This window comes from Anabrus simplex, chromosome 6 (assembly GCF_040414725.1).
Source record: "Anabrus simplex isolate iqAnaSimp1 chromosome 6, ASM4041472v1, whole genome shotgun sequence".
Classification (NCBI taxonomy): Eukaryota; Metazoa; Arthropoda; class Insecta; order Orthoptera; family Tettigoniidae; genus Anabrus; species Anabrus simplex.
The window spans coordinates 52801207-52825876 of NC_090270.1; the positions used below are offsets into that span (position 1 = coordinate 52801207).

Sequence of the window (24670 nt, forward strand, 5' to 3'; positions counted from 1 at the left end):
CAAGGTTAAAATAAATAAATAAATAAATAAATAAATAAATAAATAAATAAATAAATAAATAAATAAATAAATAAATAAATAAATAAATAAATAAATGTAGGCTATGGATTCAGTCGAATGAAGTCAGGCGAGGTTTGACCAAGAGAGGTCCGGGAGAAATATTAAAGTGGTACACCTGGTAGGATACCGTATGTAGAAGGAATGCTACACTCAACCAGGGGTCACGTGTTCTCAACTTTAGAATCTGGGGTTACCCCATTTAGTGGCCCCTTACGACAGACAGAGGATGCCGTAGAGATATTGCACACCGCAACCAACGGACGTCTGTGCTACATGTCGCACAGCAGTTCTTAGAAAGTAGTCATAAGTAGCAAAAAGCATAAAACGTAACAAAACAGACAAAGAAGCAAAATTCAAAAATTATACCAGAATGACACTGAAGGTATGTCATGAAAAGGCAGGGTATCTTCCTTTACGCGTGTGAATTCCTCAATGAACTGCTGTACGTATAACATGTCTTTCTGTAGTGAATGACTTTATTGTTAGTGCATGACGCCGATTTATCCATTCTTCTACATACGTAATTCTCGTTTTAACCAAGCAAATGCTCACCATATTCACTGCGCTTATTTCATTACTAGCAAGATACCCGCGCTTCGCTACGGTATTATACTGAAATTTATAATTGAATGCTTATTGTTTTAGATATATAATCCGCCGAAATTCGCGGTCTGACTCGTTTTCTGCGAGAACCCACCAAAATTCCCGATCTGACTCGTTTTCTATTAGATTACGGCATGTTTCCTCCCATTTTTCAATCTTCTTTTCCAGCAATCGATTTCGTTCTTCCCGGGCTAGGCTCAGGTATTCCTCCCGGTCAGTTGGGTCCGTAAATCTTTGCCATCTTTTCCTATAATCATTTTTAATATGGATAAAATCCTTCAGGAGATCCGGCGTGGTGTCATATTGGGTGCCTAGAAGGCACTGAACCCGCGGCCGGACTGCATTCTTAGTCACTACCCGTCCAGGAGCCGTTTCCAGCGCGGTCCGCACATTTGACGACGGTCCGGAACATCATTATTATTATTATTATTATTATTATTATTATTATTATTATTATTATTATTATTATTATTATTATTATTATTATGTGTTGCTGGAATGGATGATGACAGGAAAACCGGAGTATCCGGAGAAAAACCTGTCCCGCCTCCGTTTTGTCCAGCACGAATGTCACATGGAGTGAACGGGATTTGAACCACGGAACCCAGCTGTGAGAGGCCGGCGCGCTGCCGAGGATCCTTATAAGTACATTAAGAACAGTAAAATCAATTGGTCTCACCTCCTTCTACACCCCACCGCCGTTAAGTTTATTTACCGGCACCCCCCCCCCCAAAAAAAAATTTTAAAAGAAGGCTTGTTTCTTGTGTTTAAAGAAGATTTCAAACACCAATGTTCATGTCTATTACCTTCAGTTTTGAGATATAAGTATCCCCATAAAAATAATTTACTTTTTTCACTTCATTTCACACTACTCCCCTCCCCCCTAAGTGAATTTTCCCGCAAAAAATACGTGTTTCTTTAATAGTAAAGGATCTTCTAAATACCAATTATCACGACTCTAACTTCTTCAGTTTTTGATTTATGTGTCCTCATGAAAGGAATTCAACTCCTTTACACTCCCGCCCTCCAAGATGGTTTCCCCCCAAAAGGCGTTTTTCTTTGTTCTTAAAGGAGATCCAAATACGAATTTTCACGTCTGTAACAACTTTAGTTTTTATTAGATGTATGTATTCTCATTCAATTAATTTAATTAATTTTTCAATTCTTTCACCCCCCCCCTCATTGGATTTTCCGAGAATACGTGTTTCTTTATTTTTAAAGCAGATTGCAAATATCAAATTTCACGTCTGTAACATCTTCATTTTTGAGATATCAGTAGCCTAATTAAAAGAATTCAACACCATTTTCAGTCACTTTTACCCCCCCCCTCCACCCAAGTGGTTTTTCCGAAAGCTAAAAATACACGTTTCTTTATGTTTAATAGAGATAAAAAAATACCATTTTTCACTTCTGTAACATGTTAAGTTTTTGAGATAAACTGTAAAAAATTCTCATTTTAAAATTTCACCCCTTTTGAGTTCCCCTTAAGTGGAGTTTCCAAACACAAATCACCTATGTTTCTTTAGATTTACAGGAGATACAAACACCCACTTTTTACGTCTGGAACATTTTACGTTTCCAAGATATTCTGTAGATATAGTCTTTCAAAAATTCACCCAATTTGTCACTCCTGTTTAACCGCCATTAATTGGATTTTCCAAAACTAAAAAGTACGTGTTTCTTTATTTTTAAAGGAGATCCCATATACAAATTTTCAGTTCTGTAATATCTTTCGTTTCTGAGATATATGTATCCTCATTCAAGGCATTGAACCCATTTTTCACCCTTTTACACCCCTCCTATTGGGATTTACAGGAAACAAAAAATACGTTTTCCTTTATTTTTAGAGGAGATTCTAACTACCAATTTTTACATCTGTAAATTTTAAAGTTTTAAGATGTATACACACTCATTTTAAAAAATTTCCCCTCCTCCCTTTTTACCCCCCAATATTTGGATTTTCCAAAAACGAAAAAATACGTGTGTTTATTTATTTTTAAAGGAGATTCTATATACCAATTTTCACATATATAACCTTTAAAAATTTTGAGATAGATACACTCATTTTAAAATATTACTCCCTTTTCACACCCCCCCTAAATTGGATTTTCCAGAAACAAAAAAATACGTGTTTCTTTATTTTTAACGGAGATCCCAAACCCCAATTTTCAGGTCTGTAATATCTTCAGTTTCTGATATATAAGTAGCCTCATTAAAGGCATTCAACCACTTTTTAGCCCCTTTTCACTCCTCCTATTGCGATTTTCCGAAAACAAAAAAATACGTGTTCCTTTATTTTTAATGAAGGTTCTAAATACCAATTTTTACATCTGCAAACTTTAAAAGTTTGGAGATATAGATTCCTTCATTTTAAAAATTCACCCCCTTTTCACCCTCCCATTAATTGGATTTTCCAAAAACAAAAAATTACGTGTTTCTTTATTTTTAAAAGAGATCAAAAGTACCAATTTTCAGGTCTGTAATATCTTCAGTTTCTGAGATATAGGTACTGGTATCCTGATTAAAGGCATTCAACCCATTTTTTCCCCATTTTCACCCTTTTTCACCCCTCCTATTGGGATTTTCTGAAAACAAAAAAATACGTGTTTCCTTATTTTTAAAGAAGATTCTAAATACCAATTTTTACATCTGTAAACTTTTAAAGTTTTGAGATATAGAGCAACTCATTTTAAAATTTCACCCCCGTTTTCACCCCCTTAGCGAAGGAATATCCAAAAATCCTCTCTTAGCGAGCACTTACGTCTTAATATGAATATATCCCCAAAATTTCATCTCTTTATGTCCAGTAGTTTTGGCTCGGCGATGATGAATCAGTCAGTCAGTCAGTCAGTCAGGACAAGTTATTTTATATATATAGATAACATCAATGCAACATTAAGCATGTTTGAAAATGTCGTGTTTATTCTTAAATATATCTTTAATTTGCAATAACGCATAATCTCATCAATTCATTGAACTGATAAGGGCTAACTGTCAAGACCAAGAAGTGGCAGCCGCCATGACAGTTGTAGGCAAAACTTAATTCGCTGTGCTTCAACCAGGGGCGCTGTAACGAGTATGTTTAGCAGTCTATATATCTTTAATGTCGTTGTTTCAAACTGATTTACAATTACATGATTCTGTGCTGATGAAGGTGGCTTCTCCAGGAAATTGCTGAACAAATGCATCGCGCCCGCGTCGAGCCGACTCGTACTTTTACATACGAAAATACCACAGACTTTAATATTTCTTATCTAGACTCACAGAGCGCGCTGATGCTATGGGGAATATTCAACGAGCTCGTTGGGAATATTGAACACTTTCGCGCATCGCCATGTTGTGGGCGCTTCAGCTTCGAATGCATGGCTGGCAAGTGATAATGTTTACAGTCCCTCGTATGTTTTCGATTTGAATCATGTCTGTTAGTGGATCTGATGTAGTATTACGGAGTGATTGGAGTGATAATACGATGTTGCAATGATAACTGTCTCACCATGTTAACAGCTGAGATTCAGACTGGCTATTGATGCCAGGTCGAACACGTACGCGCTCCTTGTAAGGTCGCTTCCCTTACAGGTGTTTAAGTCTCGGAGAGTAGAAACGCCGCTGGACGGTCCGGGTTTATAAGAGAGACCCTGCATTTAGACATAATAGAATCCCACAGTGGTTTGTTATCACGTAGCTATCAGCTTGCATTCGGGAGATAGTGGGTTCGAACCCCCACTGTCGGTAGCCCTGAAGACGGCACCTTAAGGTACCCTCATTAAGACCATGGCCACTTCCTTCCCATCCTAGCCCTTTCATATCCCATCGTCCCAGTAAGACCTATTTGTGTCAGTGCGATGTAAAGCCAATTGTAAAATAAATAAAAAAATCCGTGTAGGCCTATCACTTATTCTGATTAATAAGGTTCACTGTAGCGTACAGTTTCTGTGCGTGTACATTCCCGCAGTTAAAGATCTTGTTCAGTGCCCTCTTTATTTAAATTTCTGTCAGTGTTTACTCAGGAAAACAAATAATCCCATGAGTCAGTGTATTACATAATGGAGAGTGAAAGAAGAGCGGCTAAACGGTAGAGCAGGTCGCGTAAATGTGGGCGATTCTGAAAGTTCATGGACTTTTTTTTTTCTTTTTTGCTAGTTGCTTTACGTCGCACCGACACAGATAGGTCTTATGGCGACGACGGGACGGGAAAGGGCTAGGAGTTGGAAGGAAGCGTCCGTGGCCTTAATTAAGGTACAGCCCCAGCATTTGCCTGGTGTGAAAATGGGAAACCACGGAAAACCATTTTCAGAGCTGCCGACAGTGGGGTTCGAACCTACTATCTCCCGAATACTGGATACTGACCGCACTTAAGCGACTGCAGCTATCGAGCTCGGTAGTTCATGGACTGAACCATGAAGAAAGTTAATTTGATGACTGAGTAATGAGGCAGTGTAGCATAATGAGATATCGATCGGAAGTTTGAAGTTGTAGTTCGACCATGGTTCCGGTAGTGATAACAGTACTATGAAGTATTATGTCACTCACAATAAGGAAGTTAGTTTCTTCCGCTGTTCATATAGCTGTGAGCTTGCATTCGAGAGATAGTGGGTTCGAATCCCTCTGTCGACAGCCCTGAAGATGGTTTTCCGCGGATCCCCATTTTCACACAAGGCACCTTAATTAAGGCTTCCTTTCCCAACCTTGCGTCGCCGGAAACATTCAGTGTGTTAGTGTGACGTTAAACCAATAATAATATAATAATAATCATTTCTCGCCCAACTCATCGATCTTTCCTATGAATTTACTCTTAGAAATCTGCTTCGGAGTTGAGCACCTTCAAATACCACCGGACTGAGCCAGGATCGAACCTGCCACGTTGGGGTAAGAAGGCCAGCGCCTCAACCGTCTGAGCCACTCAGCCCAGTCATTATTTATTCGGCCCCATTAACCAACAATATTTCCCTCCCCATTTTCACACTGAAGACTGTCAGAAATATTAGTTATTTTAGTTAAAATGTAGAAGCCGCTTTCTATCAGAACTATGTTACCGAGCTCGATAGCTGAACTCGCTTAAGTGCGGCCAGTATCCAGTATTCGGGAGATAGTAGGTTCGAACCCCACTGTCGGCAGCCCTGAAAATAGTTTTCCGTGGTTTCCCATTTTCACACCAGGCAAATGCTGGGGCTGTACCTTAATTAAGGCCACGGCCGCTTCCTTCCCACTCCTAGCCCTTTCCTGTCCCATCGTCCCCGTAAGACCTATCTGTGTCGGTGCGATGTAAAACAACTAGCAAAAAAGAACTATGTTATCTACAAGTGCCGTTCCCGACCAGCGCTGCATTGGTGTTGCAAGGTGAAACCAATTCAGTTCTCAATGCTGTGATGAACTTTTTGAGATCCGCGGATATAAGAATTTTGACTTTGTGCTCATCGCATTGTTGCCAGTGTTTTGTTTGTTCCTCCCCTCTACTCCCCGAAGAGAGATTCAGTGTAGTGCCTGCTTGAAGAATGTGGACGATCTGGTTTTCATTTCTTATATTTACTTTGCACTAACAATTTATATTGTATGTGTACTGTGAGTGTTCCTTGTGCATGGAGGATGACGAAATGTTGTTCCAACAAAGGTCAGTTAAATAAAAAAATAAAAAATGTAGTTAACAAGGCAAGGTAAAATTGTGTGTTAAAGTACTAGTTGAAAAATGTATTAATTAATATTGTTATGTGATGGTAGACATTTTGATGACACACTTCGAGCGTACCCATACCGACTGAAGGTGGCGTTTTTCTTTCTGAGGATGGGGGCAGAAGATTATATCGTCAGCATCCCTTACCCGTCGTAAGAGGCGACTGAAAGGGACCCCAGTGACTCTCAACTTTGGAGCATGATTTGGCTGCTACGCGCCCATTAGCCTGAGTCCTGGCACTGCTTCCACTTACTTGTGTTAGGCTCCTCACTTTCATCTACCCTATCCGACTTCCCTTGGTCAACTCTTGTTCTTTTCCGACCCCGACGGTATTAGGGCACTCGAGGCCTAGGGAGTCCTTCATTTCCACGCCCTTCGTGGCCCTTTTCTTCCTATGACCGATACCTTCATTTTTCAAAATGTCGGATCCCTTCCATTTGTTCTCTCTGTTACCGGGCGAGTTGGCCGTGCGGTTAGGAGTGCGCAGCTGTGAGCTCGCATCTGGAAGATAGTGGGTTCGAACCCCACTGTCGGCAGCCCTGAAGATGGTTTTCCGTTATTTCCCATTTTCACACAGGCAAATGCTGGGGCTGTACCTTAATTAAGGCCACGGTCGCTTCCTTCCCATTCCTAGACCCATCGTCGCCATAAGACCTATCTGTGTCGGTGCGACATAAATCAACTAGCAAAAAAAGAAAGAAACAAGTTCTCTCTGTTAAGTGTTATATAGAGGATGGTTGCCCAGTTGTGGTGGTGGTGATTTTTGTTTGAAGAGAAAGTACATCGAGGTAACCATCCTCACAACACTAACACGTAGATTCCTATACACGGCAGATGCCACCCACTTTCGTTGGAGGGTCTGTCTTACTAGGACTGTAGTAGGCTAATAATAACCACGTGGCATACTAATGATGATAATAATAATAATAATAATAATAATAATAATAATAATAATAATAATAATAATAATAATAATAATAATAATCAGCTCAGGGCTGGGTATTTGTGATACACATCTTCATTTGCATACAACATAATATGTTGATGTGATATTACCACACTACCACCCGGTACAGAAACACGCAATTAGTGAACACATTCCCACAATGGCGTCAAGAGGGGCATCCCGTCGTAAATCTGGACTTATTCCATATTAGTGCCGACCCCAGATAATCGAAAAGGTGAAGGCCAGGAAGTAAGAGGAAGGATATAAAAAACATCCTACAGCGCAGTGAACTAGCAATTGCGGCCCCCCATTTGAGTACTTGGCTTCAAATCTCTGTAATTTCGAGAAAAAACTGCAATTAAAATTGTCATTCAGCGCCAGTACATCTTTCAAGGCCGAAAACAAGCTCAACGGGCCCGTAATCACACAAACGTGGATGCATTCTGTATAATGACACAGTCAGTTAGTACGTTTACATGGGAATTGAGATCGATTTGAGTACACTTGCCGTATTGAATACGGTCCCCGTTTACATGTAGTAGGCTATTTGAGTATCGTATTGAATCCGCCAGGCAACATCGACGTATACGTACGATGCAGAATTGTAGTAAAATCGATATCACCTCTTAGAATTTAAAAACGCTAAATGCAGTAGAAGCCCACGAGATGACTTTCAGTTTTGAAAGTATGTGTGGTATTCCAAATGTAATTGGTGCAATAGATGGAACGCACATTCCAATTTTACCCCAACAGAAGGTTATCGTGGTTTTGTTAATCGCAAGGGCTGGCCGTCATATAATATGATTGCAGTTGTTGATCATTTATACAGGTAAATATATTTACTGGCTTATTATATTTGTTATTTCGACAGGACTTTTATGATGATGATCGTCAGAACAAACATGGAGTGTGTGCGCAGTCGTTTTCAATACGATCTCAGTACGATCCGGGTTTACATGGAACTTAATTCGAACCGAGTACGATACGATCCCAGATTTTACGGTATCGACCTTGAGACTCAATTCGAACTGAGTCTCTGTTTACATGGCGTTTCCAGTACGAGAAGTGCACTCAGATCGAATTGAATTCCATCGAATTGAGTTCCATGTAAACGCGGATCGTACTGAAATCGTATTGAAAACAACTGCCACACACTCCATGTTTGTTCTGACGAAATCATCATCATCAAAGTTCTGTCGAAATAACAAATATAATAAGCCAGTAAATATATGTACCTGAATACATGATCAATAACTGCAATCATATTATAAGACGGCCAGCCCTTGCGATTAATAAAATCACGATAACCTTCTGTTGGGGGTAAAATTAGAATGTGAGTTCCATCTAGTGCACCAATTACATTTGGAATACCACACATACTTTCAAAACTGAAAGTTATCTCATGGGCTTCTACTGCATTTGGCGTTTTTAAATTCTAAGAGATGATATCGATTTTACTACAATTCTGCATCGTTCGTATACGTCGATGTTGCCTGGCGGATTCAATACGATACTCAAATAGCCTACTATAATAAATATGTAAACGGGGATCGTATTCAAAACGGCAAATATACTCAAATCGATCTCAATCCCCATTTGACTGTTATCTCTGATGGCCGTCATATGCAAGGGGTCCGTTGGGTCATCTTTGATATTACGTTTCTCGTTTACAACCTTCCTTAATGCCATGCCATTCTTTTCGTAATTCTTGTGCAGTAGAATTTCAGATAGAATTATCACGGTCAATAAATATATAAAACTGCCGACTTCGGTTCGAAGTCTAAAACGTGACCTAACGATATTTAAGATGTGGGCATGTGTGCAGTACCTAATAAGAGAGCGATATATTTGCTTAAATTGTTACTCTTAAGTTGCAATAAATATCAATCAAGATTCATTAATGCAAATAATATCTGCTCTCTGAAACGTTCCTCTGTTCGGAGCACGCTTATCAAGACCATAACTATAACATCTGTCCAACTCCGTACAATGTTGTACGACCCTGTGCGTCATCTCACTGTACACAATACTTCCCCCCCTCTCCCATTTATTTGTCTTGTAAGCAGTGAAGTGTATGGCTAGATGGCGAGTTACCCACTGAACCGTAAGCTTGTTTATCTGCAGGGCTGACCAACCTAGTTAATGAGGGTGTTACTTCATCTGATAGGATTCTCGCTATTATTTATGGCGTGGAAGAAGTTGTACAATTTAACATTTACTACTTTGCACACTACAAAGTTCATGATACACAGAACACATTCATATTGATTCTCAGCGATACACGAGGTCTGCGCGCTATTATAGTAAATATAATTCCAAGTTAAATTGATACGATACTCTAATCATACGAAATACATATCGGTAATGAATATCTACTCTAGGAGAGGACCGTTGAACAATGCATTCACTTAGCACTGAATTATTTTGTGGATAATGTTATGTGAAACGACTGTGGCTTAGGGACTTTTTGTTCTCACGCCGCCAAGTGTACTATCTGTCACAGTTGGTAGCCCTGCTCAACTCACGTGTAGAGGTACGTGAAGCCAACACCTCTGCGAGTGACGTAAAGTAGATTTCCGTATTGCATTGCAGCTTACTGCTTTAGTGGCGCAGAAGACAACTGTCAGGCGAATGCGTGTTTAAATGCCGATTTAATCTCGTTAATAGATCATTTTTATTATGGTGCTAAAGAGTTGTTCATCTGCGTTAGTGTGAAATTATGGTGAAAAGCGATTTGTGTAAATACGTTCCATACTGAGAAATGATAACGAGGTCAATATTCACTTTACCAAATATTTTTGTGACCTGTTTCAAGTATTAGCCTTTCTTGGCTGTTAGCCCGTGTGCATTTTGTGTTATTTAAAACTTTACAACAACATCTACAGTTTGGAGATTGGACTAAATTTGGAAACTCGTAAGTATGTAGCACATTTCGTAGGATTTCTATCATCGTCATACTATCACATGTTCAACAGATCATGAATCAATCTATTTAATTCTTGTACTACTCTTCGTGGACCATCCTAAGAAGATCAAGATCAGTGAAGAGTTATATGAATGTTTTTTATGAGTATTTAGGCAGATGCTGGGTTTACTAAATATACGGTAGCTACATTATAGGCGCCAAGGCTTTGAATTAGTTGAGGCGGTGAAGGATAGGGTATGGCCCTGGATGCAGATCCAGATATTCTCTCCTTTGTCTTTTTAATTACATTACTATGCAATGTATTATTATAATTATTACGGTGTCTGATTAGCGTAGTGACTAAGCTGTTGGCTTTACACACGGTCGGTCTAGGTTCGATTCCAGGTCGATCACTAGATGGAATTTTCACCTGAAAAGTTATGTGGCGTCAGGAAGGACATAAGTTTTAAACCTCCAACGAAAACCGAAAATGAGACAGGTGGCTGCAATGACTCCAGAAATAGCTGGATAAGCTGAAGGAAGTGTTAACTTCTTATTATTCTAACAACAAAATTAAGCCCCTTCAAAAAATAAGTGATCTTGTCAATAACAACGTAGCAGTGGCGATGTTTATTGTTTTAAGGGGAAATAGGCTAGATAATCATGCCTTCTTAACTGAAATAACAGGGAAAAGGAGAACAGTGCTGGTGGTGGTGATTACTGTTTTTTTTTTTTTTTTGCTAGGGGCTTTACGTCGCACCGACACAGATAGGTCTTATGGCGACGATGGGATAGGAAAGGCCTAGGAGTTGGAAGGAAGCGGCCGTGGCCTTAATTAATGTACAGCCCCAGCATTTGCCTGGTGTGAAGATGGGAAACCACGGAAAACCATTTTCAGGGCTGCCGATAGTGGGATTCGAACCTACTATCTCCCGGATGCAAGCTTACAGCCGCGCGCCTCTACGCGCACGGCCAACTCGCCCGGTGATTACTGTTTTAAGAGAAAGTATAATCAGGCATTCATCCTCTATTAGCACTAAGCAGGGAAAATGGAAGTGATCCGACACTTCGAAAAATGAAGGTATCGGCCAAAGAAACACAAGGTGATTATTATTATTATTATTATTATTATTATTATTATTATTATTATTATTATTATTATTATTATTATGTTTACCCTCCAGGGTTGGTTTATCCCTCGGACTCGGCGAGGGATCCCACCCCTGCCGCCTCAAGGGCAGTGTCCTGGAGCGTGAGACTTTGAGTCGGGGATACAATTGGGGAAAATGACCAGTACCTCGCCCAGGCTGCCTCACCTGTTATGCTGAACAGGGGCCTTGTCGGGAAGATTGGAAGGGATAGACAAGGAAGAGGGAAGGAAGCGGCCGTGGCGTTAAGTTAGGTACCATCCCGGCATTTGCCTGGAGGAGAAGTGGGAAACCACGGAAAACCACTTCGAGGATGGCTGAGGACGGAATCGAACCCCTCTCTACTCACTTGACCTCTCGAGGCTGACTGGACTCCGTTCCAGCCTTCGTACCACTTTTCAAATTTCGTGCAGAGACGGGAATCGAACCCGGGCCTCCGGAGGTGGCGGCTAATCACACTAACCACTACATTATTATTGTTATTATTATTATTATTATTATTATTATTATTATTATTATTATTATTATTATTATTATTTTAAGAGGAAGTATAACTAGGCAATCATCCTCTATTAATACTAACCAGAGGGGAGACAAATGGAAGAGTTCCGACACTTCGAAAAATGAAGGTATCGGCCAAAGAAAGACAAGGGCGTGAAACTCAACGGCTCCCTAGACCTCGCAAAGCTAATATCGTCGGGGGCAGAAGTGAACAAGAGTAAAAAGTGGGAAGTGGTTAGAACTTTACAGGAATGAAGATATCAGCAAAAGAAAGTGAAGGACCATAAGGCCTAGCAGACCTAAAGTCTGGGAGAGAATCTGATCAAGGGGCGTCTGATAGAAATGATGGAATTGAGGTACCTGGCGCAGTTGTTAGCAGATGATGGTGGTGATTATTGTTTTAAGAGGAAGTACAACTAGGCAACCATCATCTATATAATACTAATCAGAGAGAAAAAAAAAAATGGAAGGGATCCGACACTTCGAAAAATGAAGATATCGGCCGAAGGAAGACAAGGGCCACGAAGGGCGCAAAAACGAAAGACCCCCTAGGTTTCCAGTGCTCTAATACCGTTGGGGTCGGAAAAGAACAAAAGTTGACCAAGGGAGGTCGGATAGGTTAGTTAAAAGTAAGGAGTCTGGCACAAGTAAGTGGAAGCAATGCCAGGACTCACCTAAAGCTCCCGCGGTCGCCAACCTTCGCTCCCAAGTTCAGAGTCCTTGGCGCCCCTTTTAGTCGCTTCTTACGACAGCCAAGGGATACCGTGGGTGTTATTCTACTGCCCCCACCCACAGGCGGAGCAGATGTTAGCAATTTGAAGGGTTTGGATAGTGAAGGGATTTGATCTAGCCGACTACGACTGTTACCAGACATTTTGTGTGGTATTTTCCACATATAATTATAATAATAATAATAATAATAATAATAATAATAATAATAATAATAATAATAAACATATTTTTATTACAAAATTACATTTTATTGCTTCACTGTTGATGAAGGCCGTATCGTTGATTTGATGTTTTATTTCTCTTGTATTCCATCAGCGACATTACCTACTTTTATTTTATGTTCAAGTGAACCCGTTTGAAATCACCTTGATTGCAATCTAATGCTGTGGAAAAAAGTGTTCTTGCATTGTTACTTAAAACATTGTGGGTTATGTTCGAGAGGTGGTTTTGTTTACCAATTAATCATAGTGTAATCCACAAATTCTGTGCTATATCATTCATTTCGATCTCTCTGTGCCAATATTCGTTCCCTTTCATCTCGACTTTTTGACATTTGAGAACTTTTTTCACTCTCACCGCCTATCTGTTGTTAACTGTGATATTTTCAATTCTATACTATTGTGGTGGTGGTGATTATTATTTTACAAGTTGCTTTACGTCGCACCGACACAGGTAGGTCTTATGGCGACGATGGGGCGAAAAAGTCCTAGGAGTGGGAAGGAAGCAGCCGTGGCCTTAATTAAGGTGTGAAAATGGAAAACCACGGAAAACCATCTTCAGGGCTGCCGACAGTGGGGTTCGAATCGATTATTATTTTAAGAGGAAGTACAACTAGACAGTCATCCCCTGTTAACACTAATCAGAAGGGAAAAATATGGAAGGGGTCCGACACTTCGAACAATGAAGGTATCGACCAAAGGAAGATCAGAGCAGCGAAGGGCGTGAATATGATACTCCCTAGGCCTCGATACCTAATACGTTCGGGGGTCGGAAAAGAACAAGAGTTGACCAAGGGAGGTCGGATAAGATAGGTGAAAGTGAGGAGCCTGGCACAAGTAAGTGGAAGCAATACCAGGACTCAGCTTAGGGTCCCTTTGTCGCCAACCTTCGCTCCCAAGTTGAGAGACCCTGGGGTCCCTTTTAGTAATGTCTTACGACAGGCAGGGGATACCGTGGATTTTATTCTACTGCCCCCACCCACAGGAGTTCGGTACTGTTGTGCCAGAGGGCTTTTATACTTACCGAGCGAGTTGGCCGTGCGTAACTGTGAGCTTACATTCGGGAGATAGTGGGTTCGAATCCCACCGTCGGCAGCCATGAAGATGGTATTTGCTTCTTCATCTATCAAAGGATTTCTCAGAAATCACAGATAATTGGATTCCTCTCTATATATAACTCTGTTGATGGTGATTTGTCCGTCAGATGGTGACGTTCGGATACATGCCACTTTCTTATTAGAAATAGGCAAAAAAAAAAAAAAAAAAAAAAAAAAGGCTTTAAAATGCAATCTTTGTGAACCAGGTTATTTTTAATATTCTAATTTATTTAACCTGGTTTTTGTCTGAAATAGGGTCTAGGGGTGAAGGTGGAGGTGTGGTGGCATGCCTTTTGGCGAAACCTGTTCACACCCCTATATCCCTATTTGGATAAACCGGACCTCCCAGAAAAGAAACTGTTCCATCTTTTGCTTTGTGAAGCAGATTCTCTGAGATATGAACTCAGAATGCGGCAGTGAAAGGCTCACGTCTAAACATCATCTATAGAGATGAACGAGGATACGATCGCATCAGAAAGGGTTCGGTCGATATACATATTTCAAAACTTCCTCCTAGAAATTTATTGTTGGGTTTCTCTTTTGCCTGGGGCGCAAGTAAGTTTATAAATGGCTGTACCTCTTTCATCCTCTATCATCCTAGGCATGCTGTAGCCCTTGACCACTTCATCCCAAACCTAGCTCCCATAAAATTATAAACACTGGTACTGTATTTACACATGAACCACACCAAGATTTCCAGGCTGATGAGTTTCGGAAACTGGCGATCCAGGTGGATTTCCGAACTACGGTACGTTCGTTTTAAAAATATATATATATTTCAACTAACGAATTATCCCGCACATCTATCGAGCGAGTTGGAGCCCTCCTGGAGGCCACGATCGTTAAGGCGTTGAAGTCTAAACGGTCTGACACCGTGGTAAGCCGGTTCGAGTCCCGTTGGTTGAAAAAAATGTTCACCATCAGAATGCTGGCCGGCAGGGTAGAAGAGGTGGTGGTATACAATTTCTAATCACTAGCTTGGGTGCCAAAAGGCTGGATTAAATTCCAAACATCTCCGCAGTGTGGACATATGACGCTGTTGATGGTGATTCGTCCATCGGATGGCGACGTTAAGCCTCGAACAGACCCCTTGGTGCTATTCGACTGGAGTAGGCTATGTGCCGGTACCGGGTTTCACCTTCACCCTCTCTTTCCTTTTTTCATTTTTTACTATTTGCTTTACGTTGCACCTACACAGATAGGTCTTATGGCGACGATTGGATAGGAAAGGACTAGGTAGGAGTGGTAAGGAAGCAGCCGCAGCATTTGCCGTGTGTGAAAATGAGAAACCACGGAAAACCATCTTCAGGGCTGCTGACAGCGGGGTTCGAGCCCACTATATCCCGGGTGCAGTCTCACAGCTGCGCGCCCCTAACCGCATGGCCAACTCGTCCGGTCTCTCCTTTTCTACTGTCAAATATCATGTCATTAATTTCATACCATTAACTCCTCTGATGAAGTTGATGTAAGGAAGGTAATGTGGTCATAAAAAACGTGCCACGACACATTTATTTCACCTCATACCCGACCCCGTAGAGAAATGGAACAAGGGTTGAACTAACATACCGAGCGAGTTGGCCGTGCGGTTAGAGTTAGGTATGCATAGAATCATACAGCTGTGAGCTTTGCATTCGGGAGATAGTGGGGTCGTACTCCACTATCGGCAGCCCTGAAGATGGTTTTCCATGGTATCCCATTTTCACACCAGGCAAATGCTGCGGCTGTACCTTAATTAAGGCCACGGCCACGGCCACTTCTTTCCCACTCCTATCCCATAGTCGCCATAAGACCTATCAACCGGGCGAGTTGGCCGTGCGGTTAGGGGCGCGCAGCTGTGAGCTTGCATCCGGAAGATAGTGGGTTCGAACCCCACCGTCGGCAGCCCTGAAGATGGTTTTCCGTGCTTTCCCATTTTCACACCAGGCAAATGCTGGGGCTATACCTTAATTATGGCCTCGGCCGCTTCCTTCTCGCTCCTAGCCCTTTCCTATCCCATCGTCACAAGAAGACCTATCTGAGTCGGTGCGTCGTAAAGCCAATAGAAAAAAAAAAGACCTATCTCTGTCGGTGTGATGTAGGCTACAGCAAAATTGTACAAATATCCTGCACATATAGAATAGATTGCACCGATGTCATATCGTTATTGCAGTGTGCGATCTTTAAGGCATCAAGTCTGTACGGTCAGACACCGTGGTTAGCTAGCTGGTTCGAGTCCTGTTGGTGGAAAAACTTTCACCGTCAGAATGTTGGATAGGAAAGGCGATAACATACAATTACTAATCACTAGATTGCGCGCCAAAAGCCTGAGTTCAATCCAAACCTCTCCGCAAGTGTTCATATGGAGTAAGGGCATATAACGCTCTTGATGGTGATTCGTTCGTCGAATGGATACGTTAAGCCTTGACCAGACTCATTGGTGTTATTCGACATGAGTAGGCTGTGTGCCGACACTGGGTTTTACTCTCTCCCTTCCTTATTATTATCATCATCATCATCATCATCATTATCATCATCATCATCATCACACACCCAGATGCGTAGGAAAGAAGTGCACCAGGTCTTTCTGGAAGACACACATCACATCACTTACAAGCAGTCACCTTTTTGACGAGCCAAAGATGAAGATTAACCGGGCTGGGTAGCTCAAGCAATAAAAGCGCTGGCCTTCTGAACTCAAGTTGGCGGGTTCGATCCCGGCCCAGACCGCTGGTATCTGTAGGTGCTCAAATACGTCAGTCTCGTGTCGGTAAATTTACTGGCACATTAAAGAACTCCTGCGAGACAAAATTCCGCCACGTCGGCGTCTCCGGAAACCGTACACGTAGTTAGATGAACGCAAAACCAATAGCATATTATTTGGTGGTGGTGGTGATTTTAAGAGAAAGTACAACTAGGCAACCATCTTCTATTAACACTAATCAGAGAGTCCGGCTCTATGGCTAACTGATTAGCGTGCTGGCCTTTAGTAGCAGGGGTTCCGGATTCGATTCCCGGCACCGGCGGGAATTTTAACCGTTAATGGTTAATTTTGCTGGCACGGGGGCTGGGTTTATGTGTTTTCTTCATCATCATCATTTTATCCTCATCACGACGCGCAGGTCGCCTTCGGGAGCCACATCGAAAGACCTGCACCTGGCGAGCCGAACATGTCCTCGGACATTCCCGGCACTAAAAGCCATACGCCATTTAATTTCTTTTCACTAATCGGAGAGAAAAAATGAAAGGGGTCGAACACTTTGAAAAATCTTTTTTATGAAGAGAGTGTATCATGGCTGAAGTCCAGCAATTTTGAAATTTCTGTGTTTCCTAAATCTTGCAGATTATCTCAGTTAACTGACTTCATTGATTGACTTGTCACCTGCGTATTTCCAGAGTTTGGCGGAGTTCTTACCGAGTGCTTTGTTGTTCTCGTGTGACTGGATGATCTGTTGAATTTCTTTTCTGATGGGAGGAGATGATTCATGATTGGTTGGCATCTTTGAAGGTGAAGTTTGATTTTGGAGCCTTAGGGTTTATGAGGGATGCAAAGTACTTTGTCAGGATCTGACATTTGTCCTTGTTATTGTAAGCAACTTTATCATAATAGTCTACGAAGTACAGGCTTGGTTGTTTGTGTTTTCTGAGATTGCAATTAAAGGTTTTGTAGAAATCTTTGGTGGTATTTTTCTTGAAAATTGATCAGTCTGTACTAACTAGTTTTTGTCAAAGGCATATTTCACTCTGCAGATGATTTTGCCTGTGTAGTTTCTTGTCTCCAGGAAGTTCATCTTGTTATCTTGGTTTGTCTGTGTGTTCCATCTGTGACAGGCTAGCTGCTTAATTGCTTTATTATTTCATCAAATTCTTGAGTCCACCAATATGCTTCTTTGATTTTGTTAAGGAGACTGTCTCCTTAGCTGTTTCAACCATGGTCTCTGTCAGTTGTTCCGCGTCCTTTGGACTTATAGGGATTCCAGTGCTCCTAACTTAATTTTCATATCTGTTTTTTGTATCAAACCTATTAATCCTCTTCATTTGTCCCTTCCTGCTGCTTCTTGAAAGGAGTTTAACTTTGATCTTAATAAAGGCAAGCATTCCTCAACACTTTCACATTCTAAATCTCCTGTTGCACTTTTCATGCGATGGCAATGTGATCAGTTTGGAACTCGCCAAGATTGGGGTTTACATCCATGTTTTGTATTTCCTGGGCAGATGTTTGATAGTGGTCAGTTTCAGAACGAGGTTGAACATCTTACAGAGCTCCACGAGCCTTTCTCCATAGCGACTATTTCTCTGATGGGCTGGGTAGTTTCTGACATTATTCTGAAATTTTCTTTCTTTGCCAAACTGGGTATTGAAGTCACCAAGCAGGGTGATTGTTTTCTTCTTTTTTGAGGGGTTGTCTTCAAGCTTTTCCCAAAAGTTATCTGTCCATTCTGGATTCTTCTTTTTTGTCTCGTTAACTGATGCCTGCACATTCATAATTGTGTTAATTTTATTTGTACTTTGGAAAGAAAGTGTTGAGACTTGGCTGTTAGGGGGGAGTGATGTTCGTGACTGAATCTACAATCTTCTTGCTGGCAGTGAAGTGTGTACCAAGGTGTGGGACAGATATCAGTACACATTTGGCTGCTTCACCCTTGAAGATCCCTTCTGACTCAAATGCATGTTTATCTGTAAACCTTGTTTCTTGATTACTATGATTAGGATTTGATGCTGAAACAGGCTGTTGGTGAGTTGCTTCAGTTTACCAACTGTAAGAAGAATAAGGGGCTCACATTAAAGGTTGCAAAGAAGTTTAGCTGTTTGTCTTTGGTCTCATTTGTAGTAGTCTCAATGGTGGATTGGTTACCACCTATGGTAGTAACTTGTGCTGAATTTTCCTCCATGCTTTTGACAGTTCAAAACCTGTAAACTGGGGGCCATTGATGTTTTGCGATGACCAAGTTACTGCCAAGGTTGTGAGCCTTGGAGAAAGCCTGATGCTCAGCTTAGGCTGGTATTTTCTCCATGCCTCATGCCTCAGTTTTCCTGCCTGAACACATGAGGTTGGTTGCCGTGGGTGATGGATGCACCATGCCCTAGCCGTTAGTGTCATATTTTAATATAACATTTAAAAAATATTTAAATGTAATTTATACCAACTGTTTGTTATGTTATGATAGGGAAATATAGTGTGTACATACGATGGCTTACAGATGAAACTTGGAAGGTGATTAGATGAGTCTTGCATTTGGGAGATCGTGGGCTCAAACCCTGTGTTGGCAACCCTGAAGATGTTTTTCTGTGGTTTCCCAGTTTACACCAGGCAAATGCTGGGGCTGTACGTTAATTAAGGCCACAGCCACTTCCTTCTCACTCCTACACTCCTAACCCTTTCCTGCCCCATAGTCGTCATAAGGCCTATCTGTGTCGGTGCGATGTAAAGCCAATTGTAAAAAAAAAAAAAAAAAAAAAATTAGATGAGTTGAAATAGAAAAATTAATTAAGCATAACTGATATGCCGGCAAAGATTCAATGGGTAACTGGTGAAAGACAAGAAATCCTCTGATGAATAAATTAGAACTAATGGTTTGGTTGCTCTAAGAGAGAGAATGGCACTAAGATAATAAGGATTTGCATATTAAACCAAATAATAGTTTAGAAACCCTTCAAGAATTCCAGGCATAACACAACAAAGGTAAGCAAGTACTACCACTTCTCTGAAGTTCACTATCAATTTGCAAACTGGTAGTGGTTAGCACATGCAAAATAGGGTTAGGTGATAATAACATTGAGTATTAGTTTATTTCAGCAAAATATATTACTGGAATGTAAAAAATTATTATAAATTAGGATGTAGCATGCAAAAATTTGGATAACACAAAATTACTAATTAATTAATTAATTAATTTAGGCTACTGGTATTTATTTATCAGAGCCCAAAATGTATGAAACACAACAATGGAATCAATTTTTATTATTATTATTATTTTTTTTTTTTTTGATTCGTTGTGCCCAGCTGTGGAGCGCGTTTGAACTTATTTTGCACAATGTTTCTTCTTCTTTTCTTCCCAATATCTCTTCATTTTTTCACTGTGTTCCTTTCTGCGTGTTTCTGTCCAGCCTGTATTTTTTCTTGTTGGTTTCTCTGCAAATTTATGTTTGTTTACTAAGCTTCTAAATTTCATTCTATCTTGAATGGTTTCGTCCTCGATACCCATTTCTTGTAGATCTTCATGTATTTCTGCTAACCAATTGTTGCGGATTTTCAGGGTTAGAGCTAGATTTAGAATTTTCTTTGTCAGCCTGTTGTTATCCATTCTGTGTAGGTGTCCGTAGAATTTTAGTCGTCTCTTTCTGATGGTATCTGTGATTTTTTCTGTGAATTGAAAAATTTTGTGTGGTTTCTTTTTCATCCAAATTCCATTTTCGAACTTTGGTCCTAGGATTTTTCTGAGAATTTTCCTCTCTTGTTTCTCAATGCTTTTCATTTGTGACCTGCCGCCAATGATCAGTGTTTCAGATGCATAAAGTGCCTCTGGTTTGATGACTGTATTGTAGTGTCGTAATTTTGCATTTTTTGATATACATCTTTTGTTGTATCTGTTCCATGTGATTTTGTAAGCCCTTTGCAGTTTAGCAGTTCTTTCTTTGTTAGCTTCCTGATTTAACCCTGCTGGCTGAATAATTTCACCTAGATACTTGAATTTGTCTACTTGAGAAATTATTCCACAATTGGTGATTAATGGTTGATTGTCGAATCTTGATTTAGTTCCTTCCATAAACTGCGTCTTTTCAAATGAAATTTGAAGTCCGGTTTTTGCGGCTATTTCATTCAATCTTTCTATGGATTGGATTGCTTCTTGTCTGTTGTTCGAAAGGATCGCAAGGTCATCTGCGAAAGCTAAGCAGTCAAGGTGAATTTTGTCTTTAAGAAGTCTGCCAATGTTTATACCTTTAGTTTCTTTTCTCCATTCACGAATCACTTTTTCCAAAACTAAATTGAATAGTAGTGGGGATAGTCCATCTCCCTGTCGGACGCCAGTTCTGATTTCGAACGGTTCAGAAATTTCTCCCAAGAACTTAACTTTTGATGTTGTGTTGGTCAGAGTTTGTTTAATCAATTCCCTCGTTTTCCTGTCGACTTGAAATTCCTCTAGTATGTTGAACAGGGTCTGCCGATCTATGGAATCATACGCTTTTTTGAAGTCAACAAAGGTGATTACTGTTTGTTTGGTTTTGCGAATCTGTAGTATGGTTTTTAGGTTTAGGATTTGTTCTGCGCAGGATCTCCCTTTTCGGAATCCAGCCTGATAATCTCCGATCAGGTGGTCTGTTTGTTTCTCTAATCTATTAAGTAGAGCTTTAGAGAAGATTTTATATACGAGTGAGAGGAGAGAAATTCCTCTGTAGTTATTAATATCTGATTTGTCTCCTTTCTTGTGAAGTGGGTGAATCAATGCACATTTCCAATCCTCCGGAATTTCTTCAGAAAACCAAATGTCCTGTAAGATTTTTTGAATACTCTGGGCCAGTTTGTCACCACCAATTTTCAACATTTCAGCGATTATTCCATCTTCTCCTGGTGCTTTGTTGTCTTTTAAATCTCTGATTATTTGTTTGACTTCTTGTAATGTGGGGGGTTCTGAATCTGGATTAGGTGTTGGTTTTTCATAGGTGAATTGTTCCTTTGGAGATTCACAGTTTAAAAGGTCCATGAAATGGTTTGCTAGGAGTTCACAATTTCCCTTATTACTTGTTTCTAAAGTCCCATCTGTACGTTTGAAACAGAGACTAGGTGCCTGGTAATTGGATAATTCTTCTCTGAATGTTCTGTAGAAGTTCCGTGTATTGTTTTTCTTGAAATCTTCTTCTATTTCTACCAGTCTGTTTTGATCATATTTTCGTTTTTCAGATCTGATGATTTTTGAGGTTTGTTTCTGTGTTTTGAAGAATTCATCACGATTTTGATCAGTTTTATGGGAACTCCAGTTTAGCCAGGACCTAATTCTGACTTCTATGGCCTTGTCACAGGTGTCATTCCACCACCTGTGTTTGCGTTTCCTTGGGGGATTGCTGATGTTTTGTGAAGCTTTCAAGAGTGTGTCCTTGAGTTCTAGCCAGTTTGAAGGAGCATCGTTGCAGATATTCGCAAGGAAATTGTCTGAGTTCTGTCTCAGAAATTCAGGGTCGATTCTTGGGTTTCTGATTGTTTTGGTTTTCTTCCTGTTGGGTTGAAACTTTACTTTAACAAGAGATAGGTGGTGGTCGGAGTCAATAATTCCCTTTTTGACTTTAACGTTCATAATTTCTTTTTGGTTTTTCTTGGAAATAGCCACATGGTCTAGTTGAAATTCTCCTAAATGCATGTTCAGGGATCTCCATGTCATTTTCTTTTGTGGAAGTGCCAGGAAATGGGTTGACATCAATTTCAGATCGAAATTCTCGCAGAAGCCAATTAAACGTTCTCCATTTTTATTGGTTCTTTTGTGAGCAGGGTAAAGTCCTACAGTGGTCCTAAATTTCTTCTCTTTGCCAATTTGTGCATTGAAGTCCCCCAGCAGAATTTTGACATGATGTTTTGGAACTTTGGCTGTAGTTTCTTCTAGTAATTCCCAGAAGTCATCTACCTTCTGTGGGTCTTTTTGATTGTAATTGTTTGTAGGTGCATGTGCATTGATTAGTGTATAAGCTTTGTTTCCTGATTTGATTGTCATTAGCGAAATTCTTTCAGAAGGAGATGCAAAGTATAATACCGAATTTGTGATATTTTTTCTCATTTTTATTATTATTATTATTATTATTATTATTATTATTATTATTATTATTATTATTATTATTATTATTATTATTATTATTATTGTAGTAGTAGTAGTATATTAAGAATTGAAATATTATGAGATAAAGGAATTTTGCTCAGTCCAATTCCTAGTAAGGAATACCGGTAGTTATGTAAGACTGTCAGTGCAAGACCTTTCCCACTCCAGCCTCCTCCACGTAATGTGACGCAGTGGCCTCTACAATTGAAATGTTATTGTGGATGCTTAAAACCATTACGCATTACCTGTTTGCATTACTTCAAGTTGTATTCTAATACAGTATATTATGTTCCCAGTTTGGTCACGTGCTGTGATGTAATTCGATTTAGTGTGCATGTATTTAGAGATTATTACTAGTATATTTAGTACAAGGTTATTTTTCAAGGACGTTAAAATCCCTTCAACACACTGTGCCATACAATGTCATCATATAAAAGCTTGGTAACACTTTTCATTTTTTACCTGACCAGATTAATTAAAACTCACCAATAGAATTGCACTGATGTGATGTCTATGAATTTTGTTCGTGTTAGTTTGATATTGATTAGATAAAGACAGTTTCTATTATGAATCGTGGGTAATACCTGGGTTTGATCTTCACTAATTTGAATTGTTTAACTGTAGAGATAGAATATTCTGCTAGTACTGATTATAGTTGTAATATGTTTATCATCATCTTCATTTCCTGTTTCCAGCTTCCCGGGTCGGGTTGTGAATTTAGGACCTCCATCGCTGCCTGTCTCTCCACCACTCTTCTTCTTTTTTAAGTATATCTTCTGGTATTCCTCCCCTCTTCTCTATGCACTTCCACACTGAATCTGTCCACCTCTTTTTGGGTCTTCCTCATGATCTCTTTCCTGTTAACTTCTCTGATAAACCTTTTTTTTTTTTGGGTTCTCTCCCTTCTCCCATTCTCATCATATGCCTATAGCACTTCAGCTTTGTTGTTTCTATCCTGTCTTGAAGTTTCAAAATTCCTGTCCTGTTTATGTATCTTGTATATTTTATTATATTGTTTCACCAGTTTGTCCAATGTAAACTTGATTCCATGACTAGGGTAACTAGTAGCAAATATTGGGTTGTAATTTGGTCCATTAGCCTCTCTTTATTGGTGATCAGAACTGCTGTTGGCAGTGGATGAAAGGCTGTAAATACTGGAAACAGATTCCTTTGTGTATAGGTGTAAGATATCATCTGTAAAGTTTGTCAGAATAGGGTATTTTATTTGTGCATGTGTGTGTGCGTACATGAATGCACATTGTTGGTCATGTTTGTATTTATCAGATCTCCAGAAATCCGTTACATTTTTGTTACATACATTCCGATTGTACCAAAGCTTAAGTTGATTGTTCTTTTTGAATGTGCTGTATCAGGTCCACTGATGTTGGCTATCAATCTGGTGTATTCTTCTCTGTTTTTTGCAAGCCAGAATAGCTTCTGAATATTTGATACACTCCATCGAATCTTGAATGTTTTGTAGCCAGGATGACTGTCATCTTCCAACACTTCTACGTTCTTATATTTTCCCATGTAGGATTTACTTCAGAAGTTGGTACTGATTGGCCTAGGTATGCCAGTTTCCTACATATTACAGTTGTTAGAAGTTCTCGTCTAACTGTCCCTGGAACATGAAGCATTCTCCTGTGAAGCCACAGTTTAAATGCTTCTATTTGACTGATTGTCACTGCTTTTAGACATCTCACCCATATAACTACACTGATCAAATATAGCACTTAAGCATTCATTGCTTCAACTTTTAAAATGTCTAATAGGCTACTTGGTATTATTGGTATTAGCATTCTATCCTCCTCTCTTGTGACACAGAAGTCATTCCATCCCATCAGCTTATTCTGTCTGCACCATCTGCTTTAATACCAGAAGCAGCTAACTTCCAATCAATTAGAACTCTCTCCTTCATATGGTATCTTAAAAAATGGTGAATTGTTATGGTGTAATAAATCATTATAATATCACGTTTAACTTTAGCTGTGGTACCAGTTTCTTTAAAGAAA

At 40.0% G+C, this 24670-nt stretch overlaps 1 protein-coding gene across 2 annotated transcripts in view; it reads left to right on the forward strand.

The window, feature by feature from the left end:
- Positions 1 to 9893: 9893 nt before the first annotated feature.
- per (period) overlaps positions 9894 to 24670 on the forward strand; it is a 99059-nt gene continuing 84282 nt past the window's right edge. For both annotated transcript variants that reach the window (XM_067149741.2, XM_067149740.2), the window contains exon 1: positions 9894 to 10191. The gene's annotated coding sequence lies outside the window, so the exon portion shown is untranslated. The remainder of the gene's footprint in view (positions 10192 to 24670) is intronic.